This window comes from Balaenoptera physalus, assembly GCF_965194825.1.
Source record: "Balaenoptera physalus genome assembly, chromosome: 9".
In the NCBI taxonomy this organism is placed as follows: Eukaryota; Metazoa; Chordata; class Mammalia; order Artiodactyla; family Balaenopteridae; genus Balaenoptera; species Balaenoptera physalus.
The window spans coordinates 60,620,702-60,643,029 of NC_138888.1; the positions used below are offsets into that span (position 1 = coordinate 60,620,702).

The 22,328-nt window shown below is 38.4% G+C and overlaps 1 protein-coding gene across 5 annotated transcripts in view; it reads right to left on the reverse strand.

Moving 5' to 3' along the window:
* LOC309667153 (uncharacterized protein) overlaps positions 1-22,328 on the reverse strand; it is a 727,466-nt gene that overhangs the window by 448,678 nt on the left and 256,460 nt on the right. For all 5 annotated transcript variants that reach the window (XR_014267557.1, XR_014267558.1, XR_014267559.1 and 2 more), the window contains one exon: positions 4,220-4,286. The gene's annotated coding sequence lies outside the window, so the exon portion shown is untranslated. The remainder of the gene's footprint in view (positions 1-4,219; positions 4,287-22,328) is intronic.

Sequence of the window (22,328 nt, forward strand, 5' to 3'; positions counted from 1 at the left end):
TCCTCAAGTCATGCTCTAGTATGGTAGTAATAACCCAGGTCCTTCTGACTGGAAATCCTTTGCTGTTTCCATTTGTTTATATTAGGGAAAAGAATCCAAAGACAATCACTAAATTCAAAAATTATAACCAACAAGGAAGAAAATGGAGGGGGAACAGGAAAGGACTTCAGAAGTAAACACCTGTCTCTGTGTGAAAGCCATGAGGATGTGCCTTGTGTACTTCCCACTATGGGAAGTGTAATGACCAAGGGCCCCACTGCTGCACCGTGAAACCCACTGTGGCATTTGCACTGAGGCCACACTTCCCATGGGCTGCTCCTAGCTAATCACCGAGCATGGCAAGGATATTAAGTGATGCCTATTCCTGGGAGACACTGGACTCCTCTGACAGCTGACTTTGGCTTGAAGACTCCCTAAAGCCCTTGCTAAAACTTCCTTAGACAATTTCATTTGTCAAGGACACTACCTTCCTTCTTTCTCTCACATTGTGGCCTGAAGGTGCTAAACACTTCCCTCACTATTTTATCTCAAAGGGGTGTTTTCTCTAATAAAATACTTGCATGTTTAATCCAATCTTGGTGTCTACTTCTCCGAAGTACAAGACAAGTGGCATCAATATTCATCTGAGCAAATGAGCAGTAAGATGAAGCTTTGGGACTGGCTCACCTACCACCTGGCAGGTGCAGAGGAAACCATCCTGGTTAGTATGATAGTCCTTGGCACAGTGTAGCAGCTCAATTGCTAAAGATTTTACCAATGATGACCTGGGGAAATGTCTCAGTGGAACAGAATGCTGTAGCAGGTGCGAAGATGCAGACATTTGAAAAATAGGGGGGCGGGAAACAACGCATACAAAGACAGCAGAGCAGAACACTCTTCAGATGGATAATGAGAGACTGAGGGTTGTTAACAAGAAGTTTATAGCTAAGTGTGTGAACCTGGAGAGTCTCAGTGCTAGCTTACAAAGAGGCCCTTATCACCTGTAGTGGAAGTGTAAATACAATTAAGTGACAGGCTAAAGAATTAACTGCCAGAGGCACAGAGCTTCAGACATATTTGAATACTCAGCCAAGGCAGTTTGTTGTGCAAAGATGAGGGCCCTGGTGGGAAAAACCTAGCTTATGAAAAATGGGACAGGGAAATCTGGATGGCTGACCTTGAGGACTATTCAAACTTCTGGTCACCCCTGGACTCTCTGGGCTTGCAAAGATAGCCCATATTTCCTTAGTGAGAGCTAGTACTCCCACTGGAGGAGAAGATGATACAGAAGCTTCTCTCTCATAAGGTAATAGTTACCCCCTCAGGAGTTGCCCCAACTCCTCTTCTGACTGCCAGCCCAATAACTAAGGTCAAACCCCAGCATAACCTGGCCAGGCGTGTGTTATCCCTGATAAGGGAGGAAAGAGACTCTACACTTAACAAATTGCAAGAACGAGCTAACATGTTCCGGCAATGGTAAAGGGAGGACCCCTTGGATTGGATTTTGAGGGTGTTTGATCAAGGGGACCACATATAGCTGGATAAGCAAGAATTCATTGCCTTAGATGTACTTTCTAAAGACATGGAATTTAACATCCTGGCAAGAACTCCAGGCAATAGGGCAACCTTGCTGCTGGGTGGCTTTTAGAGGTCTGTGAAAAATAATGGCAAACTCTCAGCAAAATAAAAGTGCCAATATTGCCCTGGCAGATAGTAGAGGAAGGAATAATGAGGCTGAGGGAAGTGAGAATGCTGAATGAATATGTTACATAAGCACAGAAGAGTCAAGAGGATATACCCTTCACGAAGGCCATCAGAAACGTGCTGTTCAGAGGGGCACTGGAATAAGTAAAAAGCTCAGTGATGGTTCTTCAGAGGCCAAGGATTGTAGGAGGGGCAGTTACAGAGCAGTGTTCTCTAACAACCGTGGTAATAATGCCCTCCCTCTAAGTAATAGAAGCCAGGTGAGGGCACTTTATTGCCAGAGTTAAGTGGCTTCAGTTATCATAATGACAGGTGAAATTGGAGAGACAGTCAAGGGATTTAACCTGCCAAGTTGTGGAAATGGTTAATAGAGCATGGCATCCTTACAGGCAGAAGGGACTGGGGGCCAACAATGTTGATGATTGACATCTAAAATTAAGAAACAAAAAATGAACAAAAACCACAACAATGGAAGAGCAAGAAAGGATGCTGTAGCAGGTCCATGCTGCGAGGCAATCAGCCCCACCATCTGGGGCATAGAATACTTTATAGCGTTGGAGGGTCCAGAAGACTCTATAGTGTTGGCAAAGGTGCAGTGTGGAACTTATGGCAAGCTCTAGTGGAGAATCACAACACAGACCTCTGGGATTTTGAAGTAAGGTCTGACACAGTAGAGAATTTATTCACTCTTTGAGAAATATCCGTATTACTGGCTCTAGTAAACACAGGACACTTGGTTATGGAACACATACTGACCATACATCTGAAACTGCCCATCATGAGCTGGATTCTGTTGCACCAATCAAATCATAATATCAAACAGACCCGGACACACTCCATTGGTCATGAGAAAGTAGCCCAGACCACATGTCACCCACTATGGTTACACCAGTGTCCCTCTGCTTATTTGTATGGGAGTTCCTGTATCACTAAGTAAAAGAGCAAGAAAAAGTCTGAGCTTGACATATGTGGATGGATTACCTCAGTATGTAGGTGCAAGTAAAATATGGACAGTGGTGGCATTATAGCCACATTCAGGATCGGCCTTGAAAAAGTGGAGTGAAAAAAATCTTCCTAATGGCAGCACTATAGGCAGTGCCCCTGGTCATACATTTTGCATGGAAAGAGATGTAACCTTAGGTAAGAATACATATAGATTTCTAGGCAATGGTCAGTGGCCTGATCATTGGAGTCTAGAAAGAAATGAACAAGAACTTAAGAGACAAGGAGGTCCAGGATAGAGCCATGTTGATGGACATAAAGGAATGGGCACAAGGTGTGAAGATTTTGGTATCACCCATTGTCTACCAGAAAGCATCCATTATGGAAAAGGCAATGAACAACAAAGTAGACAAAATGACTCCTGCAGTTGACATTAGCCAGCCTTCATTATCAGTCACTCCAGAACTGGCATGATGGGCACCCAAATGTACTAGCCATAGTGGCAGAGATAGGAGCTACGTATGGGTCCAAAAACATGGACCTTACTTATGAAAACTGATCTAACCACTGCTACCTCCAAATATCCAACATGTCAACAATGAAGACCAACACTGAGTCTCTGATACGGCACTATTTCCTAAAGAATTCAATTAGTTAGTTGACTACATTGCCCCATTCCACCCTGGTTTAACTTACAGGGGTGGACAGTTATTCTGAGCATGAGTTTATCTTTTCTGCCGACAAAACTTTACCCAGTACTGCTATACAGTGGCTAATAGAATGCCTGAATCAAAGACATGGAATCACCCACAGCCTAGCATCTAATTTAGGGACCCACTTCACAGCAAAGGAAGTATGAGAGTGGGCCAATTACCATGGGGTCCACTAATCATAAGATATACTGTGCCACTCAGAGGCATCCAGCCTCATAGAATGCTCGACTAACCTAAATGTGCAGGTGAAGTGTCAGTGCTGAAAAAATGCTCTGAAAGGATGGGGTATGTTTATCAAACCAGAGACCCCTATATGGTGCTTTGTCCACAGTAGGAAAGACACATGGGTCCAAAAACCAAGGAGTGGCCATTACTGACTCACTGAGGGATTCTGTGCTTCCTGTCCTCACACTCGTGAGCTCTGCCAGGGAATACACCAAGGGTCCCATCAAGCTATAAGTTATGGCTACTACCTAGAAACTTGGGTCTCCTGGTGCCTGGGGACTAACAGGAGAAAACAGCAGTCATCGTATTGGCAGGGGTAATTCATTCCGATCAGCAGAATGATGTAAGGGTGCTTGCACATGGGGAGACAGGGAGGAATGAATGTGGAGACCATTTGGATCTTAGTAATCCCTTGCCCTACTGTACCTGTGAACAGTCCTATGAAGCAACCCGGACTGTAAGAGATATGATAGTAAGGGTTGAGATATGTCAGGGATGAAAGTTTGGTTCATACCATCAGGCAAGCCACCCAGACCTGCTAAGGGAATCAGCGAGAGTGAAAGGAATTTAGAATGAAGAGTGGAGGAGGGAGACAAGTACCGGTTATAACCCAGTGATCAACTGTAATGATGGGAGATTTAGTTCATTCCACTCACCTCCCTCTTTTTAATCTTTTGCTCAGGAAGAAAGGCTCATGGAAACATGGAGGAGCTGCTCCTGGACCTGTGGGGAGAAGCAGATCTGAGTGGGTCAAGGGTTTCATTGCAGTGGCCAGGAGAATGAGCTTTGCAGACCCACCACTACAGGGAGTGTTGCTGACCAAGGAGCCCAGCCATTGTGCTCCAAAAGCTATAGCCTCATTTATGCTGAGGTCATGTGTTCCACGGGCTGCTCCCAGCTAATGACTGAAATGGCAGGAATACTAAGGCAGACGCATTCTTGGGAGGCAAAGTGACACCTCTGATGGACAACTTTGGTTGGAGAGCACTCTTTGACAGCCTTGCCAAACCTCCCTTAGATTCAGGGCTGTCTAGAACACTGGCAACCAGCCTTCCCTACCTCTTCCCTTCACTGAGGGTCAGATTTGCATGTGGTTTTATTATCATCCCAGCTTTATCCAGCTCCCTTCCTGTTTTATTTCACACAGATATTTCTCCTAATAAAATCCCTGAACATTTAAATCTGCTTTGTCATCTGCTTTTTGAGGGCCTCTGTGACATCCATATATGTTATTAAGGTTGAGATTTATGGATAAGCCTCAGGTCCTTTTTAACACGCTGAGGAAAGTACTGCAAACAAGTGAAATGGCACATGGCAAATAAGTGAGAGTAGGATAGTGTGACCATACAACACATTCTTTAAAAACCAGCATAGATAGTGATATTGACGACATTGCAATTGTTCATACTGTGGCTGAATGGCATCACTAGAGGGACAGAGAGCCTAAGTATTCTTGTCTCACTATAAAAAACATGCAACCTAAGAAGACAGGCTGGACGAGGCTCAGATTGCTGGGCACTGCAACCACAGTGGGAAAAATTGTTTTCCAACACTTCATCTCTTTAAAAAATTAAAAGGATTGGATTCTCATTCCCTACCAACACTTGGTAAAATCTCTCACTCTGCCAGTTCCTTGCCATTTTGCTCCTGTCTCCCTTCCACAAACCCCCCTTCAAATTGCTCCACATCTACCTTACAGGGGCTTCCTCCCACCTACTTTCTACCAGATTTCTCACTTTCTTCTTTGCGCTCTTTACCCATATTCAATACACTCATTACAACAGATTCTTTGGAGAAAAGACAGCCTCTTCAATAAGTGGTGCTGGGAAAACTGGACAGCTACATGTAAAAGAATGAAATTAGAACACTCCCTGACATCATACACAAAAATAAACTCAAAATGGATTAAAGACCTAAATGTAAGGCCAGACACTATAAAACTCTTAGAGGAAAACATAGGCAGAACACTCTGACATAAATCACAGCAAGATCCTTTTTGACCCACCTCCTAGAGAAATGGAAATAAAACAAAAATAAACAAATGGGACCTAATGAAACTGAAAAGCTTTTGCACAGCAAAGGAAACCATAAACAAGACAAAAAGACAACCCTCAGAATGGGAGAAAATATTTGCAAATGAAGCAACTGACAAAGGATTAATCTCCAAAATATACAAGCAGCTCATGCAGCTCAGTATCAAAAAAAACAAACCACCCAATCCAAAAATGGGCAGGAGACCTAAATAGACATTTCTCCAAAGAAGATATACAGATAGCGAACAAACACATGAAAGGATGCTTAACATCACTAATCAAAAGAGAAATGTAAATCAAAACTACAATGAGGTATCACCCCACACTGGTCAGAATGGCCATCAGCAAAAATATCTACAAATAATAAATGCTGGAGAGGGTGTGGAGAAAAGGGAACCCTCTTGCACTGTTGGTGGGAATGTAAATTGATACAGCCACTATGGAGAACCGTATGGTGGTTCCTTAAAAAACTAAAAATAGAACTACCATATGACCCAGCAATCCCACTACTGAGCATATACCTTGAGAAAACAATAATTCAAAAAGAGTCATGTACCACAATGTTCATTGCAGCTCTATTTACAATAGCCAGAACATGGAAGCAACCTAAGTGTCCATGATAGATGAATTCATAAAGAAGATGTGGCACATATACAATGGAATATTACTCAGCCATAAAAAGAAACAAAATTGACTTATTTGAGGTGAGGTGGATGGACCTAGAATCTGTCATACAGACTGAAGTAAGTCAGAAAGAGAAAAACAAATACCGTATGCTAACACATATATATGGAATCCAAAAAAAAAAAAAAAAAAAAAGGTTCTGAAGAACCTAGGGGCAGGACAGGAATAAAGACGCAGACGTAGAGAATGGACTTGAGGACACAGGGAGGGGGAAGGGTAAGCTGGGACAAAGTGAGAGAGTGGCATGGACATATATACACTACCAAAGGTGAAATAGATAGCTAGTGGGAAACAGCCGCATAGCACAGGGAGATCAGCTCGGTGCTTTGTGTCCACCTAGAGCGGTGGGATAGGGATGGTGGGAGGGAGACGCCAGAGGGAGGAGATATGGGGATACATGTATAAGTATAGCTGATTCACTTTGTTATACAGCAGAAACTAACACACCATTGTAAAGCAATTATACTCCAATAAAGATGTTAAAAAAACAAAAAACAAACAAACAAGAAAAACAGATTCTTGACCAAGGTTGAAAAGTTTCCAAAATCAGTCATCTTACTCTTATCAAAGAAACTACTAAAATCGTTAGAAAGGACTTCTGAATGGTTAAAAATGACATTGAGTTGTTTGAGAAGCTGAGAGTTCATGCTGAAAGTTTTCAAGTTAAGGTAATCTCCCCAGTTCCCAAGAGCTTTCATTTTCAATGATTCTTAAGTCTTCCCTACAAAAAACCCTTAGGAGATTTTCTTTTTAAAAAGTGGGAAAATGATTAGCCATAGGTGCTTCTATAACAATGTAGAGAATTGACAGTTTTTGAAAGTTCTTTAATCAGGTTATCATTTTATTTACATTATTTTCTTCTTCTGCAAAGAGCTAAAGATAAACTTTAGTCTGTCAAGAATGTCATAAACTCTGAATCATCAGTGTCAGAAATTATGGTATTTTTGCTCCTATAAACTTGTTCTCTTTTGGTTTGTTCTTGTGTTTCCTGAAATGAGAGTTTTCCAGGATTCAGAATTCAAAAAGTTTAGCATAATTGTTTTGAATTAAATCACCACTATCAAAGGTTTCCAATGTTAATATTTTTCTGTCAATCAAGAAAGGCAAAGTTTTGGGGAATCATTCATTTTAGGTCTTCATCAATATGAGCAAAAAACATGAAAAAAGGATACATTACTTTTTCTTTCTTCAAGCATAACTTTTTATTCATAGTTTCCTTATGTCTGCACTTATCTCTTTAAAGTTCCACTTAAGGTATAATGGAAAGGTCTCCATGAAATAAGCTAAGAATTCTGGAACTAAGTCATAATTCATTTCCTTTATCAGATACCTCTTCTCAAGGTAAGCTCTAAGTCAAAAATAAATTTCATAGTACTTCTATATTTGCTGAAGCTGTTGTTGTGATGACAGAAATTACTTCTAAATACTTTGAATTACTTTTATCTACTATAAAAATTACATGCCTTTTTTTTTAAACATCTTTATTGGAGTATAATTGCTTCACAATACTGTGTTAGTTTCTGCTATATAACAAAGTGAATCAGCTATATGTATACGTATATCCCCATATACCCTCCCTCTTGCGTCTCCCTCCCATCCTCCTTATCCCAACCCTCTAGGTGGTCACAAAGCACCGAGCTGACCTCCCTGTGCTAAGTGGCTGTTTCCCACTAGCCATCTATTTTATATTTGGTAGTGTTTATATGTCAATGCCACTCTCTCACTTCGTTGCAGCTTACCCTTCCCCCTCCCCGTGTCCTCATGTCCATTCTCTACATCTACATCTTTATTCCTGTCCTGCCCTTAGTTACATCAGAACCTCTTTTTTTTTAGATTCCATATATATGTGTTAGCATACAGTATTTGTTTTTCTTTTTCTGAATTACTTCACTCTGTATGACGAACTCTAGGTCCATCCACCTCACTACAAAGAAATCAATTTCATTTCTTTTATGGCTGAGTAGTATTCCATTGAATATATGTGCCATATAGTCTTTATCCATTCATCTGTCGATGGACACTTAGGTTGCTTCCATGTCCTGGCTATTATAAATAGTGCTGCAATTAACACTGTGGTACATGTCTCTTTTTGAATAATGGTTTGCTCAGGGTATATGTCCAGTGGTGGGATTGCTGGGTCATATGGTAGTTCTATTTTTAGTTTTTTAACGAACTTCCATATGGTTCTCCATAGTGGCTATATCAATTTACATTTCCACCAACATTGCAAGAGGGTTCCCTTTTCTCCACACCTTCTCCGGCATTTATTGTTTGTAGATTTTTGATGATGGCCATTCTGACCAGTATAAGGTGATACCTCATTGCAGTTTTGATTTGCATTTCTCTAATGATTGAGCATCCTTTCCTGTGTTTGTTGGCAATCTGTATATCTTCTTTGGAGAAATGTCTATATAGGTCTTCTGCTCATTTTTGGATTGGGTTGTTTGTTTTTTTGATATTGAGCTGCATGAGCTGCTTGTATATTTTGGAGATTAATCCTTTGTCAGTTGTTTCATTTACAAATATTTTCTTCCATTCTGAGGGTTGTCTTTTTGTCTTGTTATGGTTTCCTTTGCTGTGCAAAAGCTTTTAAGTTTCATTAGGTCCCATTTGTTTATTTTTATTTCCATTTCTCTAAGAGGTGGGTCAACAAGAATCTTGCTGTGATTTATGTTAAAGAATGTTCTGCCTATGTTTTCCTCTAAGAGTTTTATAGTGTCTGGTCCTACATTTAGCACTTTAATCCATTTTGAGTTTATTTTTGTGTATGGTGTTAGGAAGTGTTCTAATTTCATTCTTTTACATATAGCTGTCCAGTTTTCCCAGCAGCATTTACTGAAGAGGCTGTCTTTTCTCCATTGTATATTCTTGCCATCTTTATCAAAATAAGGTGACCATATGTGCATGGGTTTATCTCTGGGCTTTCTATCCTGTTCCATTGATCTATATTTCTGTTTTTATGCCAGTACCATACTGTCATGATTACTGTAGCTTTGTAGTAGAGTCTGAAGTCAGGGAATCTGATTCCTCCAGTTCCGTTTTTCTTTCTCAAGATTGCTTTGGCTCTTCGGGGTCTTTTGTGTTTCCATACAAATTGTGAAATTTTTTGTTCTAGTTCTGTGAATAATGTGACTGGTAGTTTGATAGGGATTGCATTGAATCTGTAGATTGTTTTGGGTAGTAGAGTCATTATCACAATGTTGATTCTTCCAATCCAGGAACATGGTATATCTCTCCATCTGTTTGTATCATCTTTAATTTCTTTCATCAGTGTCTTATAGTTTTCTGCATACAGGTCTTTTGTCTCCTTAGGTAGGTTTACTCTTAGGTATTTCATTCTTCTTGCTGCAATGGTAAATGGGAGTGTTTCCTTAATTTCTCTTTCAGATTTTTCATCATTAGTGTAAAGGAATGCAAGAGATTTCTGTGCATTAATTTTGTATCCTGGTACTTTACCAAATTCATTGATTAGCTCTAGTAGTTTTCTGGTAGCATCTGTAGGATTCTCTGTGTATAGTATCATGTCATCTGCAAACAGTGACAGTTTTACTTCTTCTTTTCTGATTTGTACTTCTTTTATTTATTTTTCTTCTCTGATTGCTGTGGCTAAAACTTCTAAAACTATGTTGAATAATAGTGGTGAGAGTGGGCAGCCTTGTGTTGTTGCTGATCTTAGCAGAAATGGTTTCAGTTTTTCACCATTGAGAACGATGTTGGCTGTGGGTTTGTCATATATGGCCTTTATTATGTTGAGGTAGGTTCCCTCTCTGCCTACTTTCTGGAGAGTTTTTAACATAAATGCTTATTGAATTTCGTCAAAAGCTTTTTCTGCATCTATTGAGATGATCATATGGTTTTTCTCCTTCAATTTGTTAATATGGTGTATCACATTGACTGATTTGCGTATATTGAAGAATCCTTGCATTCCTGTGATAAACCCTACTGGATCACGGCGAATGATCCTTCTAACATACTGTTGGATTCTGTTTGCTAGCATCTTGTTGAGGAGTTTTGCATCTATGTTCTTCAGTGATATCAGCCTGTAGTTTTCTTTCTTTGTGACATCTTTGTCTGGTTTTGGCATCAGGGTGATGGTGGCCTCATAGAATGAGTTTGGGAGTGTTCCTCCCTCTGCTATATTTTGGAAGAGTTTGAGAAGGATAGGTGTTAGCTCTTCTCTAAATTCTTGATAGAATTTGCCTGTGAAGCCATCCAGTCCTGGGCATTTGTTTGTTGGAAGATTTTTAATCACAGTCTCAATTTCAGTGCTTTTGATTGGCTTGATTATATATTCTATTTCTTCCTGGTTCAGTCTCGGAAGGTTGTGCTTTTCTAAGAATTTGTCCATTTCTTCTAGGTTGTCCATTTTACTGGCATATAGTTGCTTGTAGTAATCTCTCATGATCCTTTGTATTTCTGCACTGTCAGTTGTTACTTCTCCTTTTTCATTTCTAATTCTGTTGTTCTGAGTCTTCTCCCTCTCTTTCTTGATGAGTCTGGCTAATGGTTTATCAATTTTGTTTATCTTCTCAAAGAACCAACTTTTAGTTTTATTGATCTTTGCTATCGTTTCCTTCATTTCTTTTTCAGTTATTTCTGATCTGATCTTTATGATTTCTTTCCTTCTGCTAACTTTGGATATTTTGTTCTTTCTCTAATTGCTTTAGGTGTAAAGTTAGCTTGTTTATTTGAGATTTTTCTTGTTTCTTGATGTAGGCTTGTATTGCTATAAACTTCCCTCTTAGAACTGCTTTTGCTGCATCCCATAGGTTTGGGGTCATCATGTTTTCATTATCATTTGTTTCTAGGTATTTTTTGATTTCCTCTTTGATTTCTTCTGTGATCTCTTCGTTATTTAGTAGCATATTGTTTAGCCTCCAAGGGTTTGTATTTTTGACATTTTGTTCCTGTAATTGATATCTAGTCTCATAGTGTTGTGGTCAGAAAAGATGCCTGATATGATTTCAATTTTCTTAAATTTACCAAGGCTTGATTTGTGACCCAAGATATCATCTATCCTGGAGAGTGTTCCATAAGCACTTGAGAAAAATGTGTATTCTGTTGTTTTTGGGTGGAATGTCCTATAAATAAAGTCCATCTTGTTTAATGTATCATTTAAAGCTTGTGTTTCCTTATTTATTTTCATTTTGGATGATCTGTCCATTGGTGAAAGTGGGGTGTTAAAGTCCCCTACTATGATTGTGTTACTGTCGATTTCCCCTTTTATGGCTGTTAGTATTTGCCTTATATTTTGAGGTGCTCCTATGTTGGGTGCATAAATATTTACAATTGTTATATCTTCTTCTTGGATCGATCCCTTGATCATTATATAGTGTCCTTCTTTGTCTCTTGTAATAGTCTTTATTTTAAAATCTATGTTGTCTGATATGAGAACTGCTACTCCAGCTTTCTTTTGATTTCCATTTGCATGGAATATCTTTTTCCATCCTCTCCCTTTCAGTCTGTATGTGTCCCTAGGTCTGAAGTGGGTCTCTTGTAGACAGCATATATACTGGTCCTGTTTTTGTATCCATTCAGCCAGTCAGTGTCTTTTCATTGGAGCATTTAATCCATTTACATTTAAGGTAATTATCAATATGTATGTTCCTATTACCATTTACTTAATTGTTTTGGGTTTGTTTTTGTAGGTCTTTTCCTTCTCTTGTGTTTCCTGTCTAGAGAAGTTCCTTTAGGAATTGTTGTAAAGCTGGTTTGGTGGTGCTGAGTTCTCTTAACTTTTGCTTGTCTGCAAAGGTTTTAATTTCTCCATCCAATCTCAATGCGATCCTTGCTGGGTAGAGTAATCTTTGTTGTAGGTTTTTCCCTTTCATCACTTTAAATATGTCCTGCCACTCCCTTCTGGCTTGCAGTTTTTCTGCTGAATGATCAGCTGTTAACCTTATGGGGATTTCCTTATATGTCATTTGTTGCTTTTCCCCTGCTGCTTTTAATATTTTTTCTTTGTATTTAATTTTTATAGTTTGATTAATATATGTCTTGGCTTGTTTCTCCTTGGATTTATCCTGTATGAGACTCTGCATTTCCTGGAATTGACTGACTATTTCCTTTCAAGTTTGCAACTATAATCTCTTCAAATATTTTCTCAGTCCCTTTCTTTTTCTTTTTCTTCTGGGACCCATATAATTCGAATGGTGGTGCACTTAATGTTGTCCCAGAGGTCTCAAAGACTGTCCTCAATTCTTTTCATTTTTTTCTTTATTCTGCTCTGTGGTAGTTATTTCCACTATTTTATCCATTATTCTGCCTCAGTTATTCTGCTATTGATTCCTTCTAGAGAATTTTTAATTTCATTTATTGTTTTGCTCATCTTTGTTCACTTACTCTTTAGTTCTTCTAGGTCCTTGTTAAACATTACTTTTATTTTCTGCATTCTATTTCCAAGATTTTGGATCATCTTTACTATCATTACTCTGAATTATTTTTCAGGTACACTGCCTAATTCCTCTTCATTTGTTTGGTCTGGGGGGTTTTTACCTTGCTCCTTCATCTGCTGCATATTTCTCTGTCTTCTCACCTTTTTTAACTTACTGTGTTTGGGGTCTCCTTTTCGCAGGCTGCAATTTCATATTTTCTGTTGTTTTTGGTGTCTGCCTCCACTGGGTGAGGTTGGTTCAGTGGGTTGTGTAGGCTTCCTGGTGGAGGGGGCTGGTGCCTGTGTTCTGGTGGGTGGGACTGGATCTTGTCTTTCGGTGGGCAGGGCCATGTCCAGTGGTGTTTTTTGGGGTGTCTGTGAACTTAGTATGATTTTTTGTTGTTGTTGCTGTTTTTGTTTTTTTGTTGTTGTTTTTTTTGTGGCAGGGAGACATACCTGCTGAGGGTGCTGCTGGTGATCATGAGCAGTTCAGTGTTGCCAGAGTATGAAGTTTGTGGCTGGAGAAGGTGAGAGTGGTTCAGAAGAGGCAGACCCAAGGCAGGTTGCTGGGGGGTTTTGAAGATTGACGGAAGGAGCTCGGTCTTTTCTGGAAGGCAGTGAGGAGAGTAATGTGATCTGTTGCCTTAGTTTGGTTTCCATGAGAACAGGCCTTTTGACAAGGATTTGGGTGAAGTCATTTGTTTGCCAGGTGATTCTAGGAAGCAGGTCAGGGAGTAGGGAAGCCCTCCTAGTAACTGGATATCACATGCCCTCAAGACTCTCTTCTAATGGGTAGGGTTGTGTTCCTGTCTTGCTAGTTGTTTGGCATGGGGCATCCAGCACTGGAGCTTGCTGGCCATTGGGTGGAGCTGGGTCTCAGCATTGAGATGGAGATCTCTGGGAGACCTCTTGTTGATTGATATTATATGGGGCCGGGAGGTCTCTGGTGGTTCAATATCCTGAACTTGGCTCTCCCACCTCAGAGGCTCAGACCTGACACCAGGTCAGAGCACAAAGAGACTGTCAGCCACACAGCTCAGAAGAAAACAGAGAAAAAAAGAAAGAAAAATAATAATAAATTTTAAAAAATTTTAAATTATTAAAATAAAAAAAAGTAGTAATAATTTTAAAAAGATGAGAACAACCAAACCAATAAACAAATCCACCAATGATAACAAGCACTAAAAACTATACTAGGATAAACATAAAAATCGGAAAGAAGTCAGTTGCAGACAGCAAACCCCAAGCCTACAGTTGCTCCCAAAATCCACCACCTCAATTTGGGGATGATTCATTTTCTATTCAGGTATTCCACAGATGCAGGGTACATCAAGTTGTTTGTGGGTATTTAATCTGCTGCTCCTGAGGATGCACGGAGAAATTTCCCTTTCTCTTTTTTGTTCGCACAGCTCCCGGGGTTCACCTTTTGTTTTGGCCCCACGTCTGTGTGTAGGTTGCCCTAAGGTTTCTGTTCCCGCCCAGACAGTACAGGGTTAAAGCAGTGGCTGATTAGGGGGCTCTGGCTCACTCAGGCCTGGGGGAGGGGGGAGGAAGGGGTATGGTAGTTATAATTGGAATGCGGTGCAAGCCTGAGGCAGAAGAGGTCGGTGTGAGTTGCAACAGCCTGAGGCGTGCCGTGTATTCTCCCAGGGAAGTTGTCCCTGGATCACAGGACCCTGGCAGTGGCAGGCTACACAGGCTCTTGGGGTGGGGGTTTGTGTGGATAGTGAGCTGTGCTTGCACACAGGATTCTTGGTGGCTGCAGCAGCAGTGTTAGCGTTTCATGCCCATCTCTGGTGTCTGAGCTGATAGCCATGGCTTGCGCCCACCTCTGGAGCTCATTTAGGTGGTGCTCTGCCTTCTGTGGGCAGACGGGTAAGGAATCCCCCCTCCTTGTGCACCCCGAAACAATGGTCTCTTGCCTCTTAGGCAGGTCCAGACTTTCTCCCAGACTCCTTCCTGGCTAGCTGTGGTGCACTAGCCCCTTTCAGGCTGTGTTCATGCAGCCAACCCCAGTCCTCTCCCTGGGATCTGACTTCCCAAGCCTGAGCCTCAGCTCCCAGCCCCAATCTGCCCCGGCGCGTCAGCAGACAAGCCTCTTGGGTGCTGGTCATCACCAATCCTCTGTGTGGGAATCTCTTGCTTTGCCCTCTGCACACCTGTTGCTGTGCTCTCCTCTGTGGCTCCGAAGCTTCACCCCTGTCACCCCCTATCCCCGCCAGTGAAGGGGCTTCCTAGTGTGTGGAAACTTTTCCTCCTTCACAGCTCCTTCCCAGAGGTGCAGGTCCCTTCCCTATTCTTTTGTCTCTGTTTTTTCTTTTTTCTTTTGCCCTACCCAGGTACGTGGGGATTTTCTCGCCTTTTGGGAAGTCTGAGGTCTTCTGCCAGCATTCAGTAGGTGTTCTGCAGGAGTTGTTCCACATGTAGATGTATTTTTGATGTATTTGTGGGGAGGAAGGTGATCTCCACGTCTTACTCCTCCGCCATCTTGAAGGTCTCCCCTCGCCTTTTTCTTTCTTAACTAAACTTATCAACCATTGTTGGCAATGCAGCAAAAGTTAAGACTGAATGCTGTATTTTTAACACAAATTTCACAGGTGGCACTACGATATTTTTAAAACTTATATCAAAATTATAAGTTTATGGAAATATAGTTTCTCAAGATCAAGATTAAGCAGTGTATATATTGGTAACGTTTATATATGTAATATATATGCCATTGTATATATGTATATACCTATATCTAAGTATCTATATCTATACTTGATTATAGTGTCAAACTATGGCATCCATTACAACATATGGATATATATCCTGAATTTCTCAGTCGATAAAATAGGTTGGTCACTTGTATTTTTTCCTTTCATTCTTTTTTCAAGAGTCATGTAACTACTTCAGGTAGAGAACTATCTAGCATAACATCAATTTCCTTTTCATTACCTTCTTGATTTCCCCGTGAAATAAAGGCTTGTGTTCGTCCTAGAACATCCCTAAAATTTCCATGTACCGTTTGATTGTTTCTGAAATAATTCTTGAGGCCCTTAATATATCCGTGCCTCACATCTAAAGATACATTGTATATATTATACTTGATCAAACACTTTCCAAGAAAAACTGCAATATGTGTGGTTATAAAACTATCTTATAACTTTTTTTGTGTGTGTTTATATGTCTACTAGATAAGTCCAAAGTTTTGAAAGAAACCAACTTTATTCAAAGATTGATTAATTCAATGTTGTTGAAATAGTTTCTGTCTTCCCAAAGAAAGCATTATTATATTTTTATGCAGGAGAGTAAAGATCCTAATGTAACCATTCCTCCTCCTCTTCAATGCCCCCCACCTAAAAATGGACACAAATCTTTTGGTTACAAGGGGCAGTTTAAATAAATGCATTTATCTCCTCTCTTCCCTGAGGTCCATTAAAATGAAAGAAGGAAAAAAATGATAGTAAACTCATAAATGAAAGAACAGGTGAGGGGCCTCAGTAATTAAGAAATTATAATACATTTTTAGAAGATATGGAGCAGATAGAAAAAAAAGAAATAAAGGAAGATATTTCCAAGGGAAAGTGAAAAGTAAGCAGAGACATAAAGGGAGCCTATTTTCTCTTGAGAATCTCAGAACATTGGGAATTGAGAAATACCAGCTAAGATGAGATCAGATAGGAGACTTGGTGCTAAAAATGCATTAATTAAAAGTCTACATAAGGGAGACTCACTGCCCTATACACAAATCATTCCTCTAATTTGGGTACAGAATGCCAAGCAGATAAGAGTCCAGCTCTGACAATAAATAAGTCAACAAATTAAGTTAAATCTGCAGTGTCCCCTCAATCAAAATTGAAAGACATAAGTGTCTTAGTTTAGGCTGCTATAACAATGTACCATAGATTAGGTGGCTTATCAACAATGAAAATTTATTTCACACAGCTCTGGAGGCTGGCAGTCTGTGATTACAGTGCCAGTATGGCCAAGTTCTAGTGAGAGCCCTCTTTCAGGTTGTGGACAACTCTCTTCTCATTGTATCTGCACATGAGATAAGAGAGAGCTTACTAAAGAGAGCTAGAGAGCTCTCTGGGGTCCCTTTTATAAGGACACTAATCCTATTCATGAGGGCTTCACCCTTATGACCTAATTACCTCCCAAAGGTCTTACCTCCTAATACTATCACATTTGGGGTTAGGATTTCAACATATGAACTTTGGGGGGATACAAACATTCAGTCCATTGCATTGAGATCATTGATTTTTGCATTGTGGTGACTTCAGAAAATTGGCTAATTCTTTGTATCACCATCATAAAGCAAACCTGCTTGTTAATAAAACTAAAGAATTGGCTATTCTCACTGCCTCCACTTCCAAACTTGTCATTCTCTCTTGTACCTATTCCATGAAACAGCTTTTGACAGGGTCACCAAAAGCCTCTATATTTTAAAATCTTATGGTCAGTATTCAATTTTCCTTTCTTTTTTTTGTTGTTGTTGTTGTCTTTCCTGTGAGCCTCAATAGTTGCTCTTTCCTTCTTCCCTGAAACACTGTTTTTACCTGGATTCCAGATTCCACACTGCTGGTTAATTTGCTACCTCACTAGCTGATCCTTCTCAGTGTCCTCCTCACTGGATTCTTCTCTTACCAACTCCTAAGCATTGGTGTGCCTCTAAACTCAGCACTGAGACCCCTTCTCTCTATCTACACTCTTCATAGGTGATCTCATGTGGTCCCATCCAACAAACAGAATTGTTAAAAATGTTCGAGTCACAACATTTTGAGCTGATTTATTTCACAGTAATTCCTAAGTGAAATATAGGATTAACTAAGGGATTGCATATATATGTATTTGCATATCCATCGCTATAAACGCAGACTTTTAAAATATAAAATGCAGCATTCTGTGAAGGTTGTCTTGAAAATTGCACTTTGTCGGTTTCACTTTTTATAAATAAGATTTAGGCCATTAAATATCCATCAACATCATTGATGGTGGCTGCATACTTAATTATTTGGCTGTGCCAACATTTATTTAAATAATACTTTGTCATTGGACATTAAAGCTGTACTCAACTGTTTCACTATTGTAAACAAACCTTTAATGAGCATCCTTATAGCTAAATCTTTGCACATCGTGATACTTATTCATAATAAACATTTGGAAGCACAGTTCTTAAATCAGTTAAGTAAAGACTTTTGCTAAGTTCCTGTGAAGAAAGTCTATAACCAATTTACGTAACTACCAGCATGCAAAAGAACTATATCACTGGTTCTTAATGCCCAAGTTAATTTTTGATATCTAGTCTTAATACCGTATAAGAAAATAAATATATTTGAAACTTGAACTTGTGATATTGAGAAGAATATCACTAGAAGGCAAAAAATTTCATCTTTATGATGAATGATAGACTATTCATTAAAGACAAATTCTTTATCTCAGAAATTGAAGAGAAGGGCACTTGAAAATTAGTTCTCACTTACAATTTGAATAGAAAAGAACTATATTCAGGAAAAACTTTAACTATATCATTTTAATTTTATTATAACTTCCTTTGAATCCTGGATTCTCGTTTTATTAAAAAAAATATTGATAGGCATTTAAGGCTCAGTTTAGCTGCTTTCCTGACATACATTAATTATTTTAGTTATACTGTTATAACTAAACTGTTAGCTAAAGAGTACATTATGCTTGTGGAATTACCTTTACTATTTAGATTAAAAAACAAGGTTTCTAAAACATTTGGCATTTTTTAATACTGGTCTTTTTAAAGGTTTCATTGAGGTATAATTTTTATACAATAAGCCATATATACTTAATAAGTACAATTTTATGTTTTGATACATGTATAAACCTGTGGAAACATTACCAAAATTAAGATAATGAACATATTGATCACTCTCCAAAAGTTTCTTCACTTCCCATTTTTATGTATCTTTCTCATTCCTTTTTGTACCCCACCCCCCCAACTCTCATCCTGGGTGATGACTTATCTGCTGTCACTAAAGGTTACTTTGCATTTTCTAGTTTTATACACATGGAATCATACATCATGTAGTCTTTTTTTTGCCTGGTTTCTTTTACTGGCATAATTATTTTGAAATTCATCCATGTTGTTACCCATATCAATGGCTCATTCCATTAACTTATACAGTCTGTCTTCAAGTGTTATTATACCACTTCCTGTACAAGAATTTGACAACAGTGTACTTTAATTTTCCCTTCCTTGCCCTTATTCTATCATTGTAATATAGTTTACTTACATATATGTGTGCGTGTGTGTATATATATATATATATATACTCAACATGACATTGAAGTTGTATCTATTTAAACAGTTGTATATTTTAAAGAAATTTAAATATAAGGAAAATATTTTATATTTACACATTGTTTACCAATTCTGATGTTTTGCATTTTTTTGTGTAAATCAATATTTCTTTCTCATATAATTTTCCTTCTGCCTGAAAAAATTGTCTTTAATATTTCTCATAGTGTGGGTCACCTGATGATGAATTCTTTTAGCTTTTGGAGGTCTACAAAAGTGTCTTTAGTTCAATTTCATTTTTGAAAATTATTTCCTTTGGGTACAGAAATATAGGTTGCCATTTGTTTAATACTTTTTAAAAAATTTTATTGTATTTATTTATTTTTTATACAGCAGGTTCTTATTAGTTATCTATTTTATACATATTAATGTATACATGTCAATCCCAGTCTCCCAATTCATCCCACCGCCACCACCACCCCCCCTCTTTCCCCCCTTGGTGGCCCTACGTTTATTCTCTATGTCTGTTAATACTTTGAATGATGTTGATTCACTGTCTTTTCACATTTTTCCCATTAAAAATCTACTATCCTCCTTGTTTTGTTTTTGTGCATGTCATGTATTCTTTTTCTCAGGGTGGCTTTAAAATTTTCTCACTATCTTCATTTTTAATCAGTTTATTTATGATATGTCTTGGTGTCATTTTCTTTATGTTTCTTGTGCTTAGCTTTTGTTGAGATTCTTGGATTTGTAGGTTTATAGTTTTGATACCCCTTTTGCTTCAGGTATTCCAAGTATATACCTATTAGTCCACATAAAGTTGTCCTATAGCTCACTGATGCACTTTTCTTTTTTATTATTATTATTTTTTCCTCTGTTTTATTCTAAATGGTATCTATTTTTATGGCTTCAAGTTCACTAATCTTTTCTTCTTCAATGTCTAATCTTCTATTCATCCATTCTAGTGGGCTTTTTTTTTTTTTTGGTCAGAAATTATAGTTTTCATTTCTTATAGTTTAATTTGGATTTTTTAAATAATATCTTTTATGTCTCTACTGAACTTTTTGAATATATGAAATTCATGAAATACAGTTATAATAACTTTTAATATCTTTGCTTATTTTGACATCTGTGTTAGTACAGGATTGGTTTCAACTGATTGATTTTTTTTCCCTCATCATGTATTATAATTTCCTTCTTTGCATGCTGATTAATATTTGGATTCAAGACGTTGTGTCTTTTACCTTGTCGGGTGGTAAACAATTTTGTATTTCTAAAATATTCTTAAGCTTTGCTTTGGGATGCAATTAAGTTTTAGAAATGGTTTGAGCCATTCTAGTCTTGCATTTAAGATTTCTACTTTAGAACTGGAGGGTGTTTGTCTAGGGTAAATTATTCCATAATAATGAGGGAAGACTCTTCAGAGTACTCTGCCCAATTATGAGGTCTTTCCAGTCTGGCTGGTGGGAATGATACTGTCATGAGTGTTGGGCACCATTTCCTCTAATATTAGGGGGTGGATATTTCCCAGGGCCCGGCTTTTTTCCTCACATGAATGCACTGTTCAGTACTCTACTGCCTACTTGAGGGGACCCTCTGTAGTATCTGGAGATTTTTCTATGTGCAGCTCTCTCCTTTTCTGCTCTCTGTTCCATGAAGTCCAACAACCTTGGTGCCCCTGGACTCCTAACACCATCTCTTCATTTCAGGGAAGCTGGAAGACTCTATGTGCCTTTCTTCTGTGCCGTCACCTGGAAACTCTCTCAAGGCAGTTAGCTGGGGTAGTCATTGGGCTCACCTTGTTTGTTTACCATCTCTCAGGAATCAGTGTCCTTCATTGACAGTTGTCCAGTGTCTTAAAATCTTTGTTTCAAATAAATTTTTCCAGCTTTGAATGCTTCCAGTAGGAGGGTAATTTCAATCCTTATAACTCCATCTTGACCAGAAGTGAAAGTTTACACTAATTTTTTTAAACTATTACTTACCTGGCTTAAACTTTTTACTTTCTAGGGCTGTTAATTACATGAAGGGAGGGGTTGAAATTACAGACTTATCTTCACAATATACTGCTTTCATTGTGTCACTCTTAGTTCCAAAACCCAAAATTGCTCTTCTTGCTCACGAAGTTAATATAAATATAAACACAAGCCAATAAAAGTAGTTGTATAAGGAACTAAAACAGGATGTTCATTGTTTACAGCTTTCTTATTCTAGCTTGATGCAAGGAGACACTTAATACAGAGGACTGGATAGACTATATAACCTTTATTCAATCATCCATGACTAATATTACTCGCAAACATAATTTTTATAAGAATTTCACAAGAAGTTGTAGGTTGTATTCTCTGAACACAACCTGGACTCCAGATAATCTGTCAGATGAAAGAATATTAACCCCCACAAGTGTAAAACTTGACTCTAACCAAGACATTTGCCTAAATAGTTAATCACCTCACTTACATATAGAGTGGGAAACAGTTTTAATCTACTACAAGTATAAGAGTATCTTTCCTTAAGCATTTACAATATGAGTTGTGATTTTTTTCCACAATGTTTGCATATATTTGTAGACTTGTACCCTCTTTTCAAAGGCGACACATAAACTCCTATAGAAGGTCAAACTCCTGTAGTTATCACTTCTCTTAACACTTTTCAAAATAGAAGGACTTTTAAGTAACAGAGTTTTTGTTGGAGGTATATTAATTTCTTTATTAGAGAATAGTAGAATATTAGAGAATGAAAAAAGTTTATGTGGATTAAACTCTTTAGGAAATATTTCAGAGAAAGCATTTTAACCTTAAAAATTCATAGAATTTTAGTAAACAGGGAAGCTGTAAATAGTGCTTCCACAAAATAAAATTACTAAATTCATGGTTTAGCTCCTTATTACTCTATATATTATTCTTGGAGCCAGATTTCAATACACCCTAATTACGTCTTAATGACTAATTCTTTATATACAGGTGCAGAGTTGTTTTAGAATTTTTGTGACTTAGGATATGTCCTTTTTATACAGTGATGAAATCAGCAAAGTCAGTACCTTTCTATATGTCTATGTGGATGAACTGTACTTAATCAGTCCTGCTAGAGATTACCATTAGCATGTGTTTCAGCCAGCTATTTCCATACTAGTGCTGTATAATGAACCACTCCTATTCTCCTCAGTGTCCTAAAATAACAGTCATTTTTCCATGCTCACCAATCTTCAAGTTGGCTGGAGGTCAAATGATTTAGGCTGGATCCGATAGTAAGCTTCAGGTTGAGTTTAGGACTGTTCTAGCTGGATCTATTCCTCATTGCTTGTACTCTTTTTCTATCTCATTAACAGGCTAATAGAGGCAGATGAAATCTGTTCAATGGTGAACTAGATTATTTTCTCCACCACCAGAAATGGATTTTAGAGATGGTTAATGTGAGAGTAT